The sequence below is a fragment of the Phocoena sinus genome, chromosome 3 (genome assembly GCF_008692025.1).
Source record: "Phocoena sinus isolate mPhoSin1 chromosome 3, mPhoSin1.pri, whole genome shotgun sequence".
In the NCBI taxonomy this organism is placed as follows: Eukaryota; Metazoa; Chordata; class Mammalia; order Artiodactyla; family Phocoenidae; genus Phocoena; species Phocoena sinus.
In genome coordinates, this window is record NC_045765.1 from 90367108 (window position 1) to 90386142 (window position 19035).

Genomic DNA, 19035 nt, shown 5'->3' on the forward strand with positions numbered 1-19035 from the left:
GAAATTTGTTCTTAAGAAATTAGTTTTTAATGGGCAAAAAACCTATGGATAGAATCTTTTTAAAACTACAACCACTGTGGAACTATATAAACTATAGAATATATTTCATGTTAAATATGCCATATGATTAATTATCATACTAAGTGAAGCAAGTCAAATAGAGAAAGACAAATATTATATGATACCACTTATATGTGGAATCTAAAAAATAATACAAATGAACTTATTTATAAAACAGAAATAGACTCACAAACATAGGAAACAAACTTATGGTTACTAAAGGGGAAAGGGTAGGGGAGGGATAAATTAGGAGTTTGGGGTTAAAATATACACACTACTATATACAAAATAGATAAACAACAAGGATATACTGTATAGTACAGGGAACTATATTCAACATCTTATAATAACCTATAATGGAAAAGAATTTGAAAAAGTATATATATGTGTATATATATATATGAATCACTTTGCTGTAAACATGAAACTAACACAAGGTTGTAAATCAACTATACTTCAATTTTAAAAAAAACTACAGCCACTAATGTAACTATATAAATTATAGAATAAATTTTATGTTAAATATGCCATATGATTAATTAGCACCGAATTTTAGACTCTTTAGTCAAGGTCAAGCTATATTTACAGGTAATAGATTTGGAAAGAATCTCATGATGTGCAGTTTTCAAGGATATTTTCAGTTGTTATTATTTTTGAACACTTACTAACTAAATCACATCGGTATTCATGTAAAAATAGTTAGAATTGAATGTTTTCTACTTGTGTATAAATGTTCTGATTCTTTGCTTAAAGGCAATGGCATTCTTAAAGTAGGACACAGTGAACAGAACTGGCCTAATAACAAGCACTGTAATGTGGATACTGACATGAATATAAACCATTTAGCAGGACAGAGTGACTCAGGATGCTGAGTTAATATGCGATAAAACAAATAATTGTGAAGTGATCAAGGCAGAATTAAAAGGATTTTACTAATGATCTTTAAGTTAAAAGCAGTTACTTTATTTTTTCAAGGGAAATATTTTAAACATAAAATACAAATGTCAATGTTCATAATTTTCAGTGTACAGATCTTTCACTACCTTAGTTAAACTTATTCCTAAAACTTTTTTTGAAGTACAAGTGTCATGAATTATCAATTTGAACTCAGCCTGAATCAAACTGAATGGCTTATATTAAGCAGAATATTATTTGTAATTAGTAATATTTGTATTGAGATACAAAAATCTATACTGAGATAACAAAGATTATAGGTTAGGTGAATCAGGACATGGCCTAGTTTCACCAAGAATGTTCCAGTTTACAATTTTATTCTCAGGGCTTGACAATAAGGTATAAGTTGACCATAATCGTAGTTCTATATAATTTAGCAAAGGACCACATGAGTCCATGGTTGGATGTTGTCCATGGTTGGATCCATGAAGGATGTTGCCTTTGTGGTGAATGAGCTCTCAGTATCTGTTGCATTACTAGTGCCAAATTCCTCCAAAGAATTGTGACAAAGCTACTTCCCCCTTGACTTTATTTCCTTAATAAGTCATTCCAAATTTCCCTTACTTTCAGGACTCTCACTTCCAAAACTTTAGACATATTATAAATGTTTTCCATTTTTTTCTAGAAAACTTATATTTTGACAAAATTTGTTTTAAAACAGACCTGCTATCTTCCATCTTCTATCTTTTTTTATAAGGATACTTATTAATACTACTTTAAATAAGCCCTGGTCTCATAATTTATACCTAAGCTTCCTATAAATTTCTTCAATGGTAGCCCTTAATTTTCACCTGCTTGAGAGACATTTCTTTTACCACTGTACAAAATAAATATCATTAGTGCATTAAATTGAACATTCTGAATATAAAATTTATCTTCTCACTTTAAAATCACCATTCTCCGGATCACTGAGGTTCAAAATGTAGAGCAATTTCAGATTCTCATTTCTCTAAGTCATCTTTCATCAAATAGGTCACCAAATCCTGTTGATGCAACATGCTCAGTATCACTTAAATTTACTATTTTTGTCTTTTAGTTATCATTATCAACCCAAGTTTATTTCATTGTGATTGTTCCTGTAAAGTTTTGAAGCCTTCCTAAATATCTTCTCTTCCAATCTGTCCTTCCTCCTGTTTGTCTTGTAAGCAACTCTAAAAGTTTTAAAAATCGTTTATTTATGTTATTATCCTTATCCTCAGACACTTCAATGACTTTGCTTTTTCTAGAAAAGCCTGGTCCCAAGCTATATTTCCAAATTTATTTTCAGGTAACCCTTATACAAACCATTATACAAAGTCACTTTAATTGGAGGAATTATTAGGAGAAAAATAGTTTATATTTTAGATAGGGATTATCAATAACTAATAAAATGTTTTTTTTTCTTTTTACCTAAAATTTGTCATTGAAATATTTTCAAACAATTTCTAGTCTATAGCTAGTTTTCAACTGGAAGACATTTCATTTCAATTGAATAGCAGTGGTGAGAATAAGTTTCCCTAATACACATGTTCATATTGATTTTTACATAATTTCCAAATATTTTATAATGCATTTGTATAATGCAGGACTAAGACTGCCCTTACTAAGAGGTTTGGGTCTTGTGTGTTTTTGGTAGAGCAACTGCAGATGACTTCATGTTATAATATTTCTTCCATAAAAATGTGCCTGTGAGAACAGATGTGGAATGTCATTTTTTAACAGAAATGTTAATGTGTTAGAAGAGATGGGAAATTTTTAGTATACTGATATATAAATCACAAGGCACTTCAACAAGAGAAAGCAGTTTTGCTTCCATAGTTTCATAAAACCGGTTCTCTGCCTTTTCAAGGGTCTTTGGCATATGTAGTGACTAAAATTCTCATCTTTTATGCTTCTCATGTGATTTCTCCCTTGACAGAAATTCACTTTGTCAATAAAATTTCAGGAATATTTTTATATGGTAAAAACCACATTTCCAATTAAAATCACCATCTACACTTAAAATTTTTGTGAATGAAATTAGTTATGGAACTTGATAAACCAATATAACTATATCTATGATTCAACTATAATATATATATAATATATAATATATATATATATATATATATATATTATATTGGGTAGAATTCTCAAAGCCAGCTAATAGAAACCAAATTAGCTTGAATTAAAGACATAAGTAAATGAAGGCTAATGACGACCCAGAGATAAAGCTATGTGTATTTAATTAAATTATTAACTGTATGATTTGTTTAAAATAGAGATTTAATTATATTAATTTAATATCAAAGGAGGGAAACTTAAAAACAGAAGGTGACAGAACTGAATTTCAAATGTGTTCTTATTAGTAAATATTTATACTTCTCTTGGATGTTTTTCCAGAAGGTATGTCAAAATGTTCTGACAACAACTGGTGCTGGGGATATTACAGTGACACTTTAATCACAGTATCTAAATTATAATAATGCAACACAACTTGTTTTCTCATTATCAGAACTATCCTTTTCAAAATTTTAAGCACTTAAAACAAATAAATGTTTCCTACTGCTTCAAAAACTAAAACTATTTCTACTGTTTTCTTCATTTGAATTAGAGACCTAAATGTTAAGACTGGATACTATAAAACTTAGAGGAAAACATAGGCAGAACACTCTGACATAAATCACAGCAAGATCTTCTTTGATCCATCTCCCAGAGTAATGGAAGTAAAAACAAAAATAAATGAATGGGACCTAATTAAACTCAAAAGCTTTTGCACAGCAAAGGAAACCATAAACAAAACAAAAAGACAACCCACAGAATGGGAGAAAATATTTGCAAATGATGCGACCAACAAAAGATTAGTCTCCAAAATTTACAAACAGCTCATGCGGCTCAATACCATAAAAACAAAAAACGCAATCAAAAATGGGCAGAAGAGCTAAATAGACATTTCTCCAAAGAAGATATACAGATGGCCAATAGGCACATGAAAAGATATTCAACATAGCTAACCATTAGAGAAGTGCAAATCAAAACGACAATGAGATATCACTTCACACCAGTCAGAATGGCCATCATCAAAAAATCTACTAACAATAAATGCTGGAGATGGTGTGGAGAAAAGGAAACCCTCCTACATAGTTGGTGGGAGTGTAAATTGGTACAGCCACTATAGAGAACATTATGGAGGTTGCTTAAAAAACTAAAAATAGAGCTACCATATGATCCAGCAATCACACTCCTGGGCATATATCTGGAGAAAAACGTGGTTTGAAAGGATATAGGCACCAAAATGTTCACTGCAGAACTGTTTACAATAGCCAAGACATGGAAGCAACCTAAATGTCCATCAACAGATAAATGGATAAAGAAGATATGGTACACATATACAATGAAATATTACTCAGCCATTAAGCAGAATGAAATAATGCTATTTGCAGCAACATGGATGGATCTGGAGATTATTATACTAGGCAAAGTAAGTCAGAAAGAGAAAGAGAAAGATACCATGATATTGCTTATATACGGAATCTTAAAAAAATGATACAAAGGAACTTATTTACAAAACAGAAACAGACTCACAGACTTAGAGAATGAACTTATGGTTACCAGAGCAGGGGAGAAGGTGGTGGAGAGGGGCAGATGGGAGTTTGGGATTCACATGTACACACTGCTATATTTAAAACAGATAACCAATAAGGACCTATTATACAGCACAGGAAACTGTTCAATATCCTGAAATAACCTAAATGGGAAAAGAATTTGAAAAAGAATAGATACACGTATATGTATAAATGAATCACTTTGTTGTAACCTGAAACTAACACAACATGGTAAATCTACCATAATCCAATAAAAAAAAATATATATTTAGCACAATAAATATATAAACAAAATTTCATTTTTTTGAAAACTCGATTTCCAAGCAAAGTATTCAAGAGAAAATTTAAATCGAAATTCACTCCTTCAGAGGTCCCTCCCATCAGGAAGCTTGCACAAGCCACTTAGATAGCCTCATGCACCAGAGGGCAGACAACAGAAGAAAAACTACAATCCTGCAGCCTGTGGAACAAAAACAACATTCAAAGAAACAGAAAAAATGAAAAGGCAGAGGACTACGTACCAGATGAAGGATAAAGATAAAACCCCAGAAAAAAAACTATATAAAGTGGAGATAGGAAACCTTCCAGGAAAAGTATTCAGAATAACAATAGTGAAGATGATACAGGACCTTGGAAAGTGAATGGAGGCAAGGATCCAGAACATGCAAGAAATGTTTCACAAAGACCTAGAAGAATTAAAGAACAAACAAGCAGAGATGAACAACACAATAACTGAAATGTAATATACACTAGAAGGAATCAATAGAAGAATAACTGTGGCAGAACAACAGATAAGTGACCTGGAAGACAGAATGGTGGAAATCAGTGCCATGGACCAAAATAAAGAAAACAGAATGAAAAGAAATGAAGAAAGCCTAAGAGACCTCTGGGACAACATTAAATGTACCAACATTCACATTACAGGTGTCCCAGAAGGAGAAGAGAGAGAGAAAGGACCTGAGAAAATATGTGAAGAGATTAGAGTCAAAAATTTCACTACAGGGGAAAGGAAGTAGCTACCCAAGTCGAGGAAGCACAGAGAGTTCCAGGAAGGATAAACCAAAGGAGAAACATGCCAAGAAACACAGTAATCAGATTGACAAAAATTAGACAAAGAAAAATTATTAAAAGCAACAAGGGAAAAACGACAAATAACATACAAGGGAACTCCCATAAGGTTAACAGCTGATTTCTCAGCAGAAACTCTACAAGCCAGAAAGGAGTGGCATGACATATTTAAAGTGATGAAAAGGATGAACCTACAACCAAGATTACTCTACCTGGAAAGGATCTCATTCAGATTCGATGGAGAAATCAAAAGCTTTGCAGACAAGCAAAAGCTAAGAGAATTCAGCACCACCAAACCAGCTCTACAACAAATGCTAAACAAACTTCTCTAAGTGGGAAACAAAAGAGAAGAAAAGGACCTACAAAAACAAACCCAAAACAATTAAGAAAATGGTTATAGGAACATACATATCAATAATTACCTTAAACGTGAATGGATTAAATGCTGCAACCAAAAGACACAGGCTTGCTGAAGGGATACAAAAACAAGACCCATATATATGCTGTCTACAAGAGACACACTTCATACCTAGTGATACATACAGACTGAAAGTGAGGGGATGGAAGAAGATTTTCCATGCAAATATAAATCAAAAGAAAGCTGGAGTAGCTATACTCACATCAGATAAAATGGACTTTAAAACAAAGAATATTACAAGAGAAAAGGAAGGACACTACATAATGATCAAGGGATCAATCCAAGAAGAAGACATAACAATTGTAAATATTTATGCACCCAACATAGAAGCACCTCAATACATAAGGCAAATGGTAACAGCTATAAAAAAGGAAACTGACAGTAACACAATAATAGTGGGGGACTTTAACACCTCACTTACACCAATGGACAGATCATCCAAACAGAAAATTAATAAGGAAACACAAACTTTAAATGACACAATAGATCAGATAGATTTAATTGACGTTTATAGAACATTCTATCCAAAAACAGCAGATTACACTTTCTTCTCAAGTGCACACAGAATATTCTCCAGGATAGATCACATCTTGGGTCACAAATCAAACCTCGGTAAAGTTAAGAAAACTGAAACCATATCAAGCATCTTTTCTGACTCCAACACAGTAAGATTAGAAATCAATTACAGGAAAAAGAACTATAAAAAATACACACACATGGAGTCTAAACAATATGTTACTAAATAACTAAGAGATCATTGAAGAAATCAAAGAGGAAATCAAAAATACCTAGAGATAAATGACAATGAAAACATGATGACCCAAAACCTATGGAGGCAGCAAAAGCTGTTGTAAGAGGGAAGTTTATAGCAATACTATCCTACCTCAAGAAACAAGAAAAAACTAAAATAAACAATCTAGCCTGACACCTAAAGAAACTAGAGAAAGAAGAACAAACAAAACCAAAAGTTAGTAGAAGGAAAGAAATCATAAAGATCAGAGCAAAAATAAATGAAATAGAAACAAAGAAAACAATAGCAAAGATCAATAAAACTAAAAGCTGGTTCTTTGAGAAGATAAACAAAATTGATAAACCTTTAGCCAGATTAATCAGGAAAAAGAGGGAGAGGACTCAAATCAATAAAATTAAAAATGAAAAAGAACTTACAACAGACATTGCAGAAATGCAAAGCATCATAAGAGACTACTACAAACAACTCTGTGCCAATAAAATGGACAATGTGGAAAAAATGGACAAATTCTTAGAAAGGTACAACCTTCCAATACTGAACCAGGAAGAATTAGAAAACATGAACAGACTAATCACACATAGTGAAATTGAAATTGTAATTAAAAATCTTCCAACAAACAAAAGTCCAGGACAAGATGGCTTCACAGGTGAATTCTATCACACATTTAGAGAAGAGCTAACACCCATCCTTCTAAAACTCTTCCAAAATATCGCAGAGGAAGGAACACTCCCAAACTTATTCTACGAGGCCACCATCACCCTGATACCAAAGCCACTTAAAGATACTATAAACAAAGAAAATTACAGACCAATATCACTGATGAATATAGATGCAAAAATCCTCAACAAAATACTAACAAACAGAATCCAACACCACATGAAAAGGATCATGATTAAGTTGGATTTCTCCCGGGGATGCAGGGATTCTTCAATACATGCAATTCAATCAATATGATACAACATATAAACAAGTTGAAGAATAAAAACCATATGATCACCTCAATAGATGCAGAAAAAGCTTCTGACAAAATTCAACACCAATTTATGATAAAACTTCTCCAGAAAGTGGGCATAGAGGGAAACTACCTCAACATAATGAAGGCCATATATGACAAACCCACAGCAAACATCATTCTCAATGGTGAAAAACTGAAAACACTTCCTCTAAGAACAAGACAAGTATGTCCACTCTCGCCACTACTATTCAACATCGTTTTGGAAGGCCTAGCCATGGCAATCAGAGAAGAAAAAGAAAGAAAAGGAATACAAATTGGAAAAGAAAAAGTAAAACTGTCACCGTTTGCAGATGACATGATACTATACATAGAGAATCCTAAATATGCCACCAGAAAACTACTAAAGCTAATCAATGAATTTGGTAAAGTTGCAGGATACAAAATTAATGCACAGAAATCTCTTACATTCCTATATACTAAAAACAAAAGATCAGAAAGAGATTTAAGGAAACAATCCCATTCACCATTGCAAGAGAACAAATAAAATATCTATGAATAAACGTACCTAAAGAGGTAAAAGACTGGTACTCGGAAAACTATAAGACACTGATAAAAGAAATTAAAGATGACACAAACAGATAGAGAGATATACAAGGTTCTTGGATTGGAAGAACCAGTATTGTGAAAATGACTATATTGCCCAAAGCAATCTGCAGATTCATTGCAATCTCTGTCACATTACCAATGGTACTTTTTATAGAACTAGAACAAAGAGTCTTATAATTTGTATGGAGATACAAAAGACCCCAAATAGCCAAAGCAATCTTGAGGGAAAAAAAAGGAGCTGGAGAAATCAAACTCCCTGACTTGAGAGTATACTACAAAGCTACAGTAATCAAGACAATATGGTACTGGCACAAAAATAGAAATATAGGTAAGTGCAACAGGATAGAAAGGCAAGAGATAAACCCATGCATCTATGGTCAACTAATCTATGACAAAGGAGGCAAGGATACATAATGGAGAAAAGATAGTCTCTTCAATAAGTGGTGCTAGGAAAACTGGGCAGTTATGTGTAAAACAATGAAGTTGTAACACTTCCTAACACCACACACAAAAATAAACTCAAAATGGTTTAAAGATCTAAATGTAAGACCGGACACTATAAAACTCTTAGAGGAAAAAAAAAAAAAAACAAAACTCTTAGAGGAAAACATAGGAAGAACACTCTTTGACATAAGTCACAGCTAGATCTTTTTTGACCCACCTCCTAGAGTAACAGAAATAAAAATAAAAATAAACAAATGGGACCTGATGGCACTTAAAAGCTTTTGTACAGCAAAGGAAACTAAACAAGATGAAAAGACAACCCTCAGAATGGGACAAAATGTTTGCAAATGAATCAGTGGACAATGGATTAATCTGCAAAATATATAAGCAGTTCATGCAGCTCTATATAAAAAAACAAACAGCCCAATCAAAAATGGGCAGAAGAAGTGAATAGACATTTCTCCAAAAAGACATACAGATAGCCAAGAGGCACATGAAAAGATGCTCAACATCACTAATTATTAGAGAAATGCAAATCAAAACTACAATGAGGTATCACGTCACATTGGTTAGAATGGCCATCATCAGAAAATCTACAAACAGCAAATGTTGGAGAGAGCTGGAGAAAACGGAACCTTCTTGCATTGTTGGTGGGAATGTAAACTGATACTATGGAGTATCGCCACTATGGAGAACAGTATGAAGGTTCCTTAAAAAACTAAAACTAGAACTACCAAATGACCAAGCAATCCCACTACTGGCCATATACCCAGAGAAAACCATAATTCAAAAAGACATATGCACCCCAATTTTCACTGCAGCACTATTTACAATAGGCAGGTCATGGAAGCAACTTAAATACCCATTGACAGAATGGATAAAGATGTGGTACATATATACAATGCAATATTACTCAGCCTGAAAAAGGAACGAAATTGCGTCATTTGTAGAGACGTGGATGGACCTAGAGACTGTCATATAGAGTGAAGTAAGGCAGAAAGAGAAAAACAAATATTGTATATTAATGCATGTATGTGGAATCTATGAAAATGGCACAGATGAACCAGTTTGCAAGGCAGAAATAGAGACACAGATGTAGAGAACAAACCTATGGACACCAAGGGGGGAAAGCGGGGGTGATGGGATGAATTGGGAGATTGGAATTGACATATATACACTAATATGTATAAAATAGATAACTAGTAAGAACCTGCTGTGTAAAAAAAATAAATAATATTCAAAAATTCAAAAAAAAGAAACTGTTGTATATAAAAAAATGTTAAATAAAAAATCAGTCCATCAGAGAAATATGAATACAATTTGATGTAAAGTTAAAAAAAAAAAAAAGCAAAACTATTTTCCCAGGATAACACCATACTTTTGCCAGAATAATACACCATCCATCTGGAGGGCAGAATGCTCATTTTCACATAAATGACACCTTTTGAACTCAACTTTTTGCATTAAGTGATAGGTCAATTTTCTTTCCAGTGTAAGAGGTATAAACTGTTTGTTAGTTTTTAAAATTCCTTATTCCACTTGAATTTACCTTAAACTTAAGCATCATAGCAGAAATAAAAGATTGGGCATTGTAATAGCTAAATAGTTAGCATGAAATAGCTTGGAAGCATGGAAGCTAGAAATCATTTCTCTAATTGTGTGAATATGTAATACTTATTTTCAAAAACTGACAATTTTTTCGTTTTGTTTTTCCTCCCTTACCCCTCCCAAAAAAACAGAATTATAATCCAATGACTTTATTAGTGATCATAGCTAGAAAACACAAATGCCAAAATTGACATCAGAATATAGCTATTATAAAGTAGGTGGCCTAACACAAAATTTTCAAAATTAAATATTTATATGCCTTGGGTCTCTAATGAAAACTTGTTTAGCATCAAGAAGGCAGGTATCAATTTTTTTGTATATTCTCAGTTCTATATAAGACACTTTTTCACTTTCGCAATTTTAATTCAGATATTTCTAAGAAAATCCACATCATTTTTTATACATCTTTATTGAAGTAGAATTGCTTCACAACGCTGTTAGTTTCTATTGTACAACAAAGTAAATCAGCCATATGCATACATATATCCTCATATCCCAGCCCTTTTGAGCCTCCCTCCCACCCTTCCTATCCCACCCCTCTAGATCGTCACAAAGCACCGAGCTGATCTCCCTGGGCTATGTGGCTGCTTCCCACTAGCTATCTATTTTACATTTGGTAGTGTATATACATTGATGCTTCTCTAACTTCGCCCCAGCTTCCCCCTCCACCCCACCATGTCCTCAAGTCCATTTTCTATATCTGCGTCTTTATTCCTGCCCTGCCACTAGGTGCATCAGGACCGTGTTTTTTTAGATTCCATATATATGTGTTAGTATACAGTATTTGTTTTTCTCTTTCTGACTTACTTCACTCTGTATGACAGACTCTAGGTCCATCCACCTCACTACAAATAACTCAATGTCCTTTCTTTTTATGGCTGAGTACTAGTCCGTTGTATACATGTGCCACATCATCTTTATCCATTCATCTGTCAATGGATATTTAGGTTGCTTCCTAAATGTAAACAACCTAAATAGTAAATAGTGCTGCAAGGAACACTGTGGTTACATGTCTCTTTTTGAATTATGGTTTTCTCAGGGTATATGGCCAGTAGTGGGATTGCTTGGTCATATGGTAGTTCTATTTTTAGTTTTTTAAGGAACCTCCATACTCTTCTCCATAGTGGTTGTATCAATTTACATTCCCACCAACAGTGCAAGAGGATTCCCTTTTCTCCACACCCTCTCCAGCATTTATTGCTTCTAGATTTTTTGATAATGGCCATTCTGACCAGCATGAGGTGATACCTCATTGTAGTTGTGATTTGCATTTCTCTAATAATTAGTGATGTTGAGCATCTTTTCATGTGCCTCTTGGCCATCTGTATGTCTTCTTTGGTGAAATGTCTATTTAGGTCTTCCGCCCATTTTTTAATTGAGTTCTTTGTGTTTTTGATGTTGAGTTCCATGAGCTGTTTGTATATTTTGGAGATTAATCTTTTATCTGTTGTTTCATTTGCAAATATTTTCTCCCATTCTGAGGGTTGTCTTTTGGTCTTGTTTATGGTTTCCTTTGCTGTGCAAAAGCTTTTAAGTTTAATTAGGTCCCATTTGTTTATTTTTGTTTTTATTTTCATTACTCTAGGAGGTGGGTCAAAAAAGATCTTGCTGTGGTTTATGTCAAAGAGTGTTTTTCCTATGTTTTCCTCTAAAAGTTTTATACTGTCTGGTCTCCCATTTAAGTCTTTAATCCATTTTGAGGTTATTTCTGTGTATGGTGTTAAGTAGTGTTCTAATTTCATTCTTTTACAGGTAGCTGTCCAGTTTTCCCAGCACCACTAATTGAAGAGACTGTCTTTTCCACTGTATGTTCTTGCCTCCTTTGTTGTAAATTAGGTGACCATATGGGTGTGGGTTTATCTCTGGGCTTTCTATCCTGTACCATTGATCTATATTTCTTTTTTTGTGCCAATACCATACTGTCTTGATTACTGTAGCTTTGTAGTAGTGTTTGAAGTCAGGGAATCTGATTCCTCTGGCTCCGTTTTTGTTTCTCAAGATTGCTTTGCCTAATCAGAGTCTTTTGTGTTTCCATTCAAGTTGTAAAATTTTTCATTCTAATTCTGTGAAGAATCTCATTGGTAGTTTGAAAGGGTTTGCATTGCATTGAATCTGTAGATTTCTTTGGGTAGTATAGTTATTTTTACAGTATTGATTTTTCCAATCCAAGAACATGGTATATTCCTCCATCTGTTTATGTCATCTTTGATTCCTTTCATCAGTGTTTTATAGTTTTCTGAGTACAAGTCTTTCACCTCCTTAGTTAGGTTTATTCCTAGGCATTTTATTCTTTTTGTTGCAATGGTAAATGTGATTGTTTCCTTAATTTCTCTGTCTGATATTTCGTTGTTAGTGTATAGGAATGCCAGAGATTTCTGTGCAGTAATTTTGTGTCCTGCAACTTTACCAAATTCATTGATTAGCTCTAGTAGTTTTCTGGTGGCAGCTTTAGGATTCTCTATGTATAGTATCATGTCATCTGCAAACAGTGACAGTTTTACTTCTTCTTTTCCAATTTGTATTCCTTTTATTTCTTTTCCTTCTCTGATTGTGATGGCTAGGACTTCCAAAACTACATTGAATAAGAGTAGTGAGAGTGGACATCCTTGTCTTTCTCCTGACCTTAGAGGAAATGCTTTCTGTTTTTCACCACTGAGTATGATGTTTGCTGTGGGTTTGTCATATATGGCCTTTATTATGTTGAGGTAGGTTCCCTCTATGCCCATTTTCTGGAGCGTTTTTTTCATAAATAGGTGTTGAATTTTGTCAGAAGCTTTTTCTGTATCTATTGAAATGATCATATGGTTTTTATTCCTTAATTTGTTAATATCGTGTATCACACTGATTGATTTGCATACATTGAAGAATCTTTGTATTCTTGGCATAAATCCCCTGAACATGATATATGATCCTCTTAATATGTTGTTGGATTCTGTTTGCTAGTATTTTGTTCAGGCTTTTTGCATCTATGTTCATCAGTGATATTGGTGTATAATTTTCTTTTTTTGTGATATCTTTTTCTGGTTCTGGCATCAGGGTGATGATGGCCTCATAGAATAAATTTGGGAGTGGTCCTCCCTCTGCAGTTTTTTGGAAGAGTTTGAGAAAGATCGGTGTTAGCTTTTCTCTAAATGTCTGATAGAATTTGCCTGTGAAGCCATCTGGTCCTGGACTTTTGTTTCTTGGAAGATGTTTAGTCACAGTTTCAATTTCATTACGTATGATAAGTCTGTTTATATTTTCTAATTCTTCTTGGTTCAGTCTTGGAAAATTGTGCCTTTCCAAGAATTTGTCCATTTCTTTGTGGTTATGCATTTTGTTGGCCTATAGTTGTTTGTAGTAGTCTCTTATAATCCTTTGTATTTCTGCAGTGTCAGTTGTGATTTCTCCTTGTTCATTTCCAGTTTTATTGATTTGCATCCTCTTCCTTTTCTTGATGTGTCTGGCTATCAGGGAACAAGAAACTCTGTTGTAGGACTTTGACATTTTCATGTCAGTAAAAATGATATTGATATTGCAGCTCTTAGTTTATATTTAGAGACGTAGATATACTTTTTAAAGAAAAAGCCTGCTGAATAATATTCTAAATATATTAAGCATTTTGTATTCAAGTCACAAAGCATGCAGACTTTAAAGAATGAATAGGAACCATACAATACTGAATAAAGTTGAAAAAAACTGGTTGACATACAATGACTAATTTGATAAGTGAGGTGATCAGGTGTCCTAGTTTGATAAGAAGAGTTTCAGTTCTTTATTAGCAGTTTTTTGTGCTGCAGTCTCAGGTGGGAAGGAAGGGCAGGGTAGTCCCAGACTTGTTATGCTTCAGGAACAGAGAGATGTTGAAAGTTTTATGGCAAACTCTGTGGCATTGGAACATTCCTTTGGATTTAACTTTTTCATATAAAGACTGTTATGGTATTTCAAAGTATGTTTGAGGTTTATAGTCAGAAACCTTGGAATTTATAGTTCATTCCTTCAGCAGCCCTTTCAGAAAGCAAAAATATATGAGACAATGAAACCCCCTTGGACAAGATTTTGTAGTGGCACATGAGACAACAAGGACTGATTTCACCATTTTTTATTAACTTGTCAAAAATACTACTTTTTCATGAGTAGTTTATGGAACAAATGTGTACATATGTTAAAGCAAGTTATACAGAGATGAAAAATATCATAAGCAGAAGTCACAATCTCTAGATGATCAGTTGCAGTCATGCTCAGAGAAAGGAATGTTTAAATACTTTATTCTATCAGAACACATGCTATCCTGGCCTGCCCAGTGGAATGGTAGACTTCAACAGGATTCTGAAAGACTTAATACTAGGTTTTGTAACCAATAGGATATAGACTTGAACCAGAAACGTGGTATTGAGGCTACCCAGACTGGGTATGTGACTGAAACCAGAACTCTATATAAGCTCTTAAGATTTTGGCTGGTGCATGTGGAGAGATACTCATCTTGCAGCCACCCAAGACAAGCCTCATTATTAAGCTCCCTTGCTGAGTAAACCTACCAACTGGAGCCTACCAACTGGAGCCTTTTTCTTCAGTCTCTCCCTGCCCTCTGGGTGCTGGTTTCAGATTACACGTGGGAAGCTCCCAAAGAGGTTCTGACCCAACTGTGGTACAGGGGAATAGATGGAAAAGTGGTTGTGGCATCCTGGATCACCTAGCCTTGTAAATATGTATGTCGACACATGTTAGAAAACTATAATGATGATTCCAGAGAGTAACCACATGACAACTGTTTCAATTTTGACCACTCCTTCACTGTGGAGCATGAGTGAGGATGCATAAGAAGGTGGGCTTTTACATTCCAGAAAAGAATCAGGTGGTACATGGTGGACTAGTCTTCTTAGCCTTTTCCAGAGACCAAGGATAGATATATGCTCATGAAGATGTTTCAATTTGTTCAATTTTTTTTTTACTAAATTTTCCATTTGTTGCATAGTCTCTTAAAAGAATATGCTTGTCCAGCTCCACATTGTATATATTATTAACTCAAAATGAACTATATGTGTATAAAATAAATAGTTTTGAAATTGAAACTATTCTCTTTCTGAAATACTTTTTTAAATGTGTATATTTTTACATTAGGTAGAAATGTGCAATTAGGTATTATATATCACACCTGTAAAAAATATTCAAATAATTTAGTGTTTTTTTAACTTATCAAATCTCTAACTATATGTGTCAATTAAAAATCAAGATTAAAGAATCTTCAGTGAACTACAAGTTCAATAAAGTATTTTCTACAAGAGAGCACACTATCAAATTTCAATTTATAAAACATATTAAAACTTAAAATGTATAGATATATAGAAAAACTGTTTTGCAACTGTCTAAAACAGACATTAGACATAGACAGACAAGGGTAATCGAAGATACAGTAACCAGAAACAAAGAACCAAACCAGGCTAGGAAGAGTGGCAGAATCCAAGGATAACAGAGCAAAATAGCAAAACATTCCACGAAAACTAGAAGATCTTGGAAGAACAGTTATGAGATTGAGTCTGAAGCGAGTACTTGAACTGCTGAAATCCAAATGCAAATAGATGTCTACAGTCTCAGTAATAGGTGAATTGGAGCTCCTAAATGTGTTAGGATTGTCCACACAAAAAATACTATGGAGGAATTAAAAGAGAGTTCAGAGAAGGCAAGGTAAACTGTGGCTAGTCAGAGAGAAAGTCTCCTATTTTTCCACTCACTATGTAATCATCCAAAACCATTTTTAAGTCCACAGATTTAGGCACCATGCAAGGGGTTGAATATACAAGATAAATAACGTATGTCACTGCTTTCAAAGAACTTTTTCATCTATAAAAGAGTATACAACATTTAAAAAAATGTAGTAGTGTATGTCGGGTATGGAGAGGTAGATAGTAAAGACACACTATAAGGATATTCTAAACAACTGACAAGAAAAAAGAAAACAAATATTATAGATACTTGTATTTTTCTCTTTTTAAAATTGTGAAAGGATTCCAACTACCTAGTTAATTAACACTTCCATCATCTCACATAGTTATCTTCTCATAGATATTTGGATATTTCTACATACTCAGATCTGATTTTCTGAACAATTTGGCTAGGTATGGATCAATCCAGTGTCAATACTTCCAGAAGTCATGAAATAAATTACTTGACCTTTAGTTGTTCAGTTATTTTCAACTGGGACTAAAAGGTTTAGTCAAAATATGGCCTTTTCTCTAACTACACAAAACACCAGGGACATTGTAAACTAATCCAATTGCTCACAGATATTAATTTGGGATAAGGAAACTTGGCTATTTTGAGTACCCAGACATAAAAATTCAGTCCAGTTTCCACGTGATGGCTCTGGAAGATAATATTAGAAGAAAGCCTTTGAGAAAGAAAAAGTATGGCAGATGTTTCTGATCTTAGGAGGAAAAAAAAACCTATTATGAAACCATGTGTGCAGAGCCATTCTTAAGTTCAAGTTTTATTTTTTGTGTGTGTGCTCAAAATATGCATTGTTCATAATGCTTCCTTTGATTCAAACTTTGAGATAAACTTACTGAAGGGGAAGAAGGAAAATCAATATATAAATGAGGTAAATGGCTGATTACATGGTTATTTTCTATGATAATCTGGGCAACAGTATTTAGCATGCCTATGAAACATGAAAGTATCCCTATAAACTTTCTAAAATATTGAAGTTATTTGAAAGAAAGGGATTACTGAAAATAATTTACTTCACAAATGTAGCTTGGGTTTATTAAAAATACTGTAATTCCTTGTATATTTAAAATATAATCAACACATTATAATAGTCTGTAAATAGCAAGTCATTTTTAATTTAGTTCATATTTTAAAATGGAAGTTATTGCATAGATGAAAATGAAATTTCAGATTGATTTTACACTTAAGTTATTACTTATTATATTTCTAAATCTGTTTTTATATTCAATAGCCTCTATATATTTGACTAAAGTTTTCTCAACTGAAGTACTTACATTAGTAAAATAAATACTTATAATACATGCTGACAAACAAAATATGTACTTGCATATTTCTAAAACAGAAACGTGGCTAAGTAACAACTCTTTTAGATTGCTTTATATACGTCATAAAATTCCTTTGAAATTTTCATTACACTCATTTCATCATTCTGTTTGTCTCCTTCATAAATGCTATAGCAAATTTCTAAACCAAAGAAACAAAAAACAAAACCAACAAACAAACAATAAAACCTCTTTGCCCACTGAGAAGTTTTCCTAATATATTTTGAAACTGGAAATGAATTATTCCACTTATTAGGCAGAATTACCTCAAGACACTCTTTTTAAGTAATTATGAGATTGCTTTATTCTTCCCACCACTTCTAAATAATTTTCTTGTTGTTTGGGTTTTTTAAAAACATTTTTTATTGTTGTTTATGTTGCCACAATGTCTTAATTCAGATGAGGCACCTAGTTGACATCCCTCTTCCTTTTCCTAAAAACTGACTATATCAGCTTCAACTTAAAATTATCACTTTTTTTCATCAAATCATGTTCTCTTCCTTCTTCAAGTTTTGTACAAGATATCTTTCAATGTCCACATGTTAAGAATATTTAATAAAGGTTTAGGATGGAAAAGGAAAAGGGAAGTTATGGGCAATGTACTGAAATGGGAATAACTCAGCTGGAGGAAGATGTTAGAAAGGACCCCAGTGTCATATTTTCATGCCTTTGTTAAACCCCTCAAGTATGTACTGTTAGCGCAAGAGTCTCACCTGCTGAGGAACCAAATGGACACTCGTGAAGACTCATGAACACTAATTATTTCAGACACGTGCCTTATCATATGCTAAAGCATTGTATTAATATTACAAGTAAGTAACAGATTTAACCAAACCAGGGATAAGGTACCTCATCCATTAGTGTACAAATTTCCAAAAGAGCAATCACAGCATCAATTGCACTGGCTCTTTCTGAAAGGAAAAAGACTGCTTCCTGTCTTCATGTACCTAATTTCCAACCCAACCCATGGGAAGCAGGTTATTTTCTTTTAAATTTGTCTGAGCATCTCTTTAGGTCCCAAGACAAGAGTCATATGGTGAGTTCCTGAACAATTCCACGAGGCACTCTTGCCAGCAGGATTTTATTTTCTTACTCTTCCCCCAAAATATGTAGTAGGTACTAAGTTTCTGTTTGCCACAGGTTCCTTCTGCCTGACACAGCAAGGTGCCTTGACTAGAGACTAGAAAATGTTTTTTGTTTCAGTCAAGCATCCTAACCTGGAAAAACAGAGCAGACAGAAATTTGAAATTTGTCCCTTTGGGATCAAGAAGAGCACATGATTGGCTCCCTTCCAGGCTCTCAAATAGAACTTGGGCCATCTCCACTTACAGCAAGCTTCCCAAATGCTCATTGTGTGAATGTTCTCCATTATGCTCCTTTAATCTGTGAATGATTCAATATAATGGTACCTGGTATGTCTCCATTATTTTTTCTGTTCTTTGGGATAGCCTGATAAACATTCTTATAAAATTCATTCCATATTTTTTCTTATATTTGAAAGCCAGAAAGGACCCCTCAATACATTGTTATGTGGATGATGCCTATTATAATATACAGTAGGTTTTGTTTTATTAATCCTG